Raw genomic sequence first — 7,871 nt, 5'->3', positions numbered from 1 at the left:
TGTGTGAAACATTGTTTGTTCATGAAGATCTGAAGAGCATTATCAATTCTACCTCAAAAATTTTCATAGGTTCAACGGGGTGTAGTTCTTTAAACGCGATAAAATGTCAACGTCATCCAGGATGTTGAATTCATCTTTCTGTAAGATATCCAGTCCGTAAATTGTGTTTCCCAAACTGAACTCCATCATTTTCTGATGCGAAGCCATTCGCAAATGTTTAAATGCCTAATTCGAGATTGTCGAACTGCACATGCAAAAATACTGAAATGAACCACCAAATCCGAAACACCATCGAATCTAATAAGTGATACTCGTAGATCCTGAAATTAATATACTGAATAGCTCAATTGCATTGTTATTTTATGATAGACGTAGTATCATTTGTTGGCAGCAACCGCATACCGGTATGACAGGAGTTCGAGCAGAGTAAACTTCATCCATTTCACATCATTAGGTAGTATTCCTCCTCTGCTTACCTTGTGAGGGTTAGCATTAATGACATCATATTAATAAAAATTTCGACACGTTTTATTAATGGTGCACTTATTCTAGGCCAGTGCTCGTCAACCGGGTCTCCAGCGTTTACCAAATATTTTGGCCACGGGACACTTACGCCTTTTTTCTCGCCTCACGGAACACCAGAAAAGAAGGTAAAATTGATAAAGAAAAATGGTGCAATGCAGCGGTACTGAAAGGGTGTGCCGTGGAGAGTTGCCAAAGACACCGCGAAAACTAGCAGAATTGTGTTAGGGTGACGGTGACGCGATATTAAACGGTCGACCGCTGGGCGACAACTTCACGATCCCGAGATTGCCATGGCCTCCAATTTAGTCGTAATTTTGATTTCTTTTCCGCGGAATACTTGGAAGACGCTCGTGGAACACTAGTGTCCCGCGGAAACAGTTTGGGAAACGCTGCTGTAGTCTATAGTACACCCAGGTTGTACCAAAATGTTTGAAAGTGTACCACATGGATAGGATGTACCGTACCGAATGTTGTATGGTACACACTAACTCATATATATATGCTAATTAAATACGATAAAATTTATAATGGTATGTAATATCTATCAATCTAACATATACGTGTTATTTCATGCATACCTTATGTCTGGCATTTCTGATATCGGCATAATTATGATTTAGTGTCACAATACCCTTTTGTATCAGTTCGAAACTTTGTTAGAGGTACGACTAGAAAGCGTACGACGGTGGACGAAGTATACTAGTATAAGAGAATGCCACCAGACTGTTTACTGCAGCCCGCTTTTAATCGAGTTTATAAGCAGACTTTTAAAATTGTTAGTATTTTATTTAGGCTAAAGTATGTTTTGTGATTGTTTCGCGCCATCTACATCCAAATGTCGGTTCTTTTTATCACGCATGTATCAAGTCTTGTGCTCTGTTTAAATTTTTTTTCGCGAAACTGCGCGTTCTATTCAACAAACTCGAAAGCTACTGTGCGATCATAGGCGACAAGTCGCTGAGAAAAATTATAGGAATTATCTGGCAACCGAAATATCCAAATTAGCTTTCATTACTTATCGATCTTAAGATCGGTAAGTATATTGATAGGTATTTGTCTGTATGTATGTCTGTCTGTTAGATGCACGCGATATCTCACGAAGGCGTGGTTGAATCTGCTCCAAATTTTGCATGTGCATTCATCATATCTCGGACCAGAAGCCTATTGATTTTGGATGAATTATGTCATATAATTAGCGAGTTATTAATTAATTAGTGATGAAGAGATCTGGATTTTCACAAATCGAGAGATTTTCGAGACGAGCTGAATGAGTGTGTGCGTACGACGGTGGACGAAGTATACTAGTATAAGAGAATGCCACCAGACTGTTTACTGCAGCCCGCTTTTAATCGAGTTTATAAGCAGACTTTTGAAATTGTTAGTATTTTATTTAGGCTAAAGTATGTTTTGTGATTGTTTCGCGCCATCTACATCCAAATGTCGGTTCTTTTTATCACGCATGTATCAAGTCTTGTGCTCTGTTTAAATTTTTTTTCGCGAAACTGCGCGTTCTATTCAACAAACTCGAAAGCTACTGTGCGATCATAGGCGACAAGTCGCTGAGAAAAATTATAGGAATTATCTGGCAACCGAAATATCCAAATTAGCTTTCATTACTTATCGATCTTAAGATCGGTAAGTATATTGATAGGTATTTGTCTGTATGTACGTCTGTATGTATGTCTGTCTGTTAGATGCACGCGATATCTCACGAAGGCGTGGTTGAATCTGCTCCAAATTTTGCATGTGCATTCATCATATCTCGGACCAGAAGCCTATTGATTTTGGATGAATTATGTCATATAATTAGCGAGTTATTAATTAATTAGTGATGAAGAGATCTGGATTTTCACAAATCGAGAGATTTTCGAGACGCGCTGAATGTGTGTGTGCGTATCAGATGCGTAAGTTTTCACGCTAGTGAGTCAGAGCGAAGGATACACACCGCTAGATCGTATCTCGTGATTAATCTTTGAGCCTTGTCCATATCTCTCTTGTAACTTTGACGTCGTCGCGATGCGCAAGTTTCCTTCGAGAAATTTTCCACACTATTGAGTCATAGCGAAGGATACACGCCGCGAGATCGTATCTCGTTACTTATAATTACTCCTTAAAGTTTAAGCAATGTCCATATCCCTAAATCAGGTTCGGGGTTGCAGAATTCCTCACCAAAATATCGCTAGGCTGTGTTTGAATAGCCGTCGCAACCTGGGTTAGCGCCGTTGTATTTAACACAAACTATAGGATTGGTAAATACAGAAATAGGCTATTGGCTGGAAACTAATCGAAACAATCCAGTTCGGATTTGCAGAATTCTTCATAAAAGTATTTCCTCGAGTAGTATTTCGACGACATGGGGAGTTGGCTATTGTTTCCTACATTTCTGATATTGGCTGAGAACTAATCAAAACAATCCAGTTCGGGTTTGCAGAATTTTTCGAATCGAAACCGCAGTTTCTGTTTTGGGGGATCCCCTAACTTTCGATCGATAAGTCTTCGGTCTCTGACCGATATTCTCGTATTGAATATTAACTCGTTTCGACTTTGATTGTCCTTATCGCCAGCATAAAATAAAAATTGCTACTGGCTTATGTTACTTTGCGTTAAAAGAATTCATGAAATGTCGTCTCTGCAAATCGGGTAAAAATTCTGATTAAATTGACTTAATGGCATTGCTATACATATTCAAATTAATATATCCGTTTGGAAATCGTAGAAATTTTACTTTATAATGCACTTGTATTGATTTTTCGAAAAATCTAAAACGACCCACTGAAATGTTGTTAAAATTCATGTGACATTGGCGCACATTATGCTTATTTAGGAATTAAAACAACATCATAGCCACTGAGAACAAATGAATAAAAAACATTATAACTCAAATACAACACTCAATTTCAACGTCTTTGTATGTTAGCCAAAAGCGTGTGCAGCAGAGTCTCGTGTGTTCGTCAGAAATCCGCAAGTGCGTTGTGCTGTACAAGCGTTTGATTCAGCAACGTACACGTGACGTGTTCAGGTCCCGTGTTACGAGACATTAGAACAGTAAACTGTAAATCTAATATTCGACACGATATTCGAATATTTTGCCCAGCCTTATACTAAACTTGCTTTCCGTGTATTTTGGTGATACGTTGTCAGTAAAAGGTTGAGAACACATAGTTCTAATGAAAGGGTCACTGGAAACAAGGTTATTACCACGCTTTGTACAAATGCCCAATGGAATCCAAGAGCAACGTTCACATTAACAAAATAATAAACTATTGCGTCGACAAAAACATATATATACCATCTAACCTATGAGTTTTTTACGTATAAAAAATGCAGGATGGGCGGGGTGTACCAGATTTAGAGAAAGTGTTAAGGGTGTACCATTATAAAAAGGCTGACGAGCACTGGTTGTTCTAGGCGGACTGTCTTTGAAATTTGTATGAGCAACTCAGGACTTTTGAAGCTTCTATCACCTCTGATTCCCCAGCATGTGTTTGCCGGTTCAAATCATAATTATATGCAAAAGAATTAATGGATTCCTCGCCGGGATAATTGATTCATACAACCGCCGGTCGGTTATGGCTTGCTCCTCCATCAAGTTCGAGCATTCTGAACAAATATTCCCATATCCGATATGAACTGGTAACCAGCCTAAATGCGGTCGGACGCCATTTGATCAAGTCGTATTGTAGAATTTGCTTTTCTCCACGTTGAATAATAAAAATTCTTTCTTATTTTCAGAAACGTTCTCGATTACCAAAAATCCTTTGACCCTTGAGTAACTTGATTCATACCCGTTTTTTCGACGTGCAACAAAAAAACGAACGAATGCAAGCCAGGAAAACGAACACGGGACTAATAGTCCGGCAGCATCGGGCCTTAACATTGTTTTGGGACATAAAGTGTTTTTTATTGTTTAGATATAATGTATATGGTAACCTGGTAAACATACAATGTTCAGGTTGTGCGCCACCTTGGTACGAATATTTCAGGAGCGCCTATTTGTTAAAAACAATTATTTCATAACTACATTGTTTAGTTTTGCATACATAGTAACATTGAATCTCCTTACAATGTCAGAAATTCAATTTTAGTAGAATAAATGGTAGTTTATTTCACTCATACAAGCCAAGATCTATTGACAGCATCTAGCCACTTTCTATTGCGCTCTTCAAACTACATTTGCGTTGCCGCGCGCATTTCGTTTTCCTAGTTTAAGCTTAGGGACTTGGGAAATATTTTATTAGTTGAATTGGATTGGAATATTCGAACTCGTATTTCACTCCGAACAAGGCCATGTAAAACCATCCACTGTTATCTAAAGATGTGTAACGTGTTTTCTTTTGGAAGAACCGCAACCTTTCAGTTCTGCATTGACTTTGGCAAAATAAATATATCCTTGTGGAGATAGAAGGTATGCGTATGCGAAACCGAGATGTGCACCTGTTGTGCCAACATAGTTGAGTCAAACGTTTTGAATACTAGTACATCACACACGTTTTCCTGCGTGCTTCGGTTGTACGTAGTAACGCGCACGTGCATCAAATTCCACTTGATTATTGCGCTATAGGTTTTTGACGAGCTTTTGTGTATGATTTCATTCCATAGAATTTGTATGCTGTTCTAAAGAATACTAGTTTCAGCTTTTTTATTCATTCAAACCGCGTGTTGAAAGTAAGTTTTGTAATATTGCGTGTTGGTTTCCAACATCCTTAAATATTGGTTTGCAATGCGATGAAATCCCATCTTGGCATTTCTGCCTCTCGCAATTGCTGCGTATACTTATCGGGGAAGTTCTGTGGCGTGGATATCAAATGAAAAAAAAACATGGGAGTATTTTTTCTACTTCTCTACTACTATCAAACCTTGACATTTTGTGAAAACTTTTTTCCATGCAACCTTTTTTAAAACATCCCCAACAACCACAATTAATTCTGTTATTAAACTTCCGAAACAAACACATAAAATCATCAACAGATGCATATCCCCAAGTAGATATTGCTGAATTGATCTTTATTTTACCATTTTTCATGTAATTCTTTTTGGTAAACCTGTTATCTATTGTAAATACAGCACATTTGACAATGTTGTAGTGTGACTTTTTTGGCCTCACATTTTTGATATTTGTAGTTAGAGCTCTTGGGGCTCTGTCAAACAAAGTTACATACATAATATTGGTTGTAAATTGCAAAACATGATCATGTTGTTGGAATAACTTGGCATTTTACTACCCGTATATCATTCATTGTTGAGAATATTAATGAAATCATAAAATTTAAAAATCCGTTTTCGTGAATTTTTTGTTGTAGCTGAATTCCAGGGACATTATGACAACAGGCAAGAGAAGCACGGTCGCCTCTTTTAGTTTATGACAGGGTTTCTTAAAGGGGACCCCGTCCTCCTTGGAGGCTGCTGATCGGTTATCTGGGAGCACGCATAAACAGATGGAAATGCGAATATATAATAACAATGTATTTTTATAGAAGAGAAGAAGCAAAAGTGTTGAGAGTCTTTGGTAGTTTGAAAAGCATTGGCATGGAACATAAGAATGAACTACATTGTTTCCCAGGAAAATACTATAATTTACAAAAATACTATAATTTTCTCATTCTTGTTCTCGTGATATCATTATCTTTCACTGCGTCGTCGTGATCATACCGCTGCATAACAATTCTCGCTAACAAATAATTGACTGTTCTCCACCGGGTGTATATCCACTTGAACCACTAGCGACTGCATTAGCAGGCTCGTATTGTTAATTGCAACAATAGAGGGTATTTTGAAATAGTCCTCTTTATTTTACGCGTACGTTTCAACAGTATTTTTCTCTATATGGGTCGCGACCCAAAGCTGGGTTCAACAAATACATAACAGTTACTGATTTTATTTCCTAGTAAATTTGGTGCTTTCGTAGTTAGTGCACCAAGATTGCGCACAACCTGAACATAGTATTATAACAGGTTATGGTTCAGCGTCATTATGATGCACAGGTTTGAAGAAAAACACTAATACAAATATCGAGCCGTAAAAAAAATTGCTCAAGGCTGCAAACTCCACACCCATGTAGAAATGGTTGGCAATGACCCCAAGATGAATAATCACAAATAAAAAAAACTTTATGTCTGAAATCAAACTTGGGCCAAAAAGGTCCCCTTATCTGCCGGACTATATACCAACCCCGTGTAATTCCGGAAACTTGGTCCCGGTGTTGAAGTTTCCGTCACGCTCGACTTGGTGCTGACAGATTATTATTGCTACGAAAATCATCGTGCGACTTTCTGCGTGTGTTGCTGTGTTCTGACGGCGCTGTCCCGCGTCAAGATTAAGTGAGTGACTTATAAATATTCAAGTTAGTTGTGCGCATGGAATATTAAACGATATACTTGACTATAGAACTGATAAAATGCAGATTACAAAACTAAATAGAGGGGCAATCAGTTGAGTGGGAAGGCCTTAGGACCGGTCCAGCACTCGAAAGGCCTCTCGTCCGGTTACCATTCCAAGTCGGGTATGGGATTAGTTATATTGTTTGTTTTTCGGAAGCATGGACTTTGGTGGTGGAGGAAGCCGTAACCGACCAGCTGTTACGTGAACCACCCAACGACGGCGAGGAGTCCAGCAATCCCCTCACACATAACCATCCCTACATGGGATTCGAACCTGCGAACCCACGCAGAGTAATTAGAGGCGTGCGGTGGCGAGCGTATTCCTAACGCTTAGCCCGTTGAGCCACACCACCGCGCCCGCGGATGGGGATTTGTTGGATGTTTTAATGCTACACAGTAGGCAGATATTATTGTTTCAGTACAGTGCCATTGCAGTTATTTCAGCGTTGTATTTTTGGTTGTTGTCAGGGAATGAGCTATCATCAGTACTGTTCAAAGTGTTTTTATTGTGTATATTCTGTTTCCTTGCATTGTGCTGCTTGGTACTTGTCGCTTTTTTGTATGCTTGTCGTTTTGTTTCGAGTATTTGGTTGTGATGAAATTGTTAATTAATAAATAAAAAAGTATGAATTGAAGTGTATATTGAGAAGAAACTTGACGTCAGATCATATTGGAAGATATTCTGAATTTGGATAATTATTTCATACGCTACAAAATATTTATCAGGTTATAATTACTTATTAATTTCAGTAATTTGTGTAATTTTTCAAATAATGTATTTAAAATACTTTTTAAACTGCCTCTGCACTTCATTTCTTTCTAAGCTAAACCCACCAATTCAGTCTTAACTTGGACCCTATCTATTAGTCTATGAACCACGGAATACGATGCCTACCGGAAGGCACACACGTCTCCCAGTCCTATCACCACCATATGACATTCTTCAACCATATAAGTTTAAATATCATC

Source organism: Styela clava, chromosome 5 (assembly GCF_964204865.1).
Source record: "Styela clava chromosome 5, kaStyClav1.hap1.2, whole genome shotgun sequence".
NCBI classification, from domain to species: Eukaryota; Metazoa; Chordata; class Ascidiacea; order Stolidobranchia; family Styelidae; genus Styela; species Styela clava.
The sequence above is the reverse complement of the archived record's forward strand: the minus strand, read 5'-3'. Positions refer to the sequence as shown.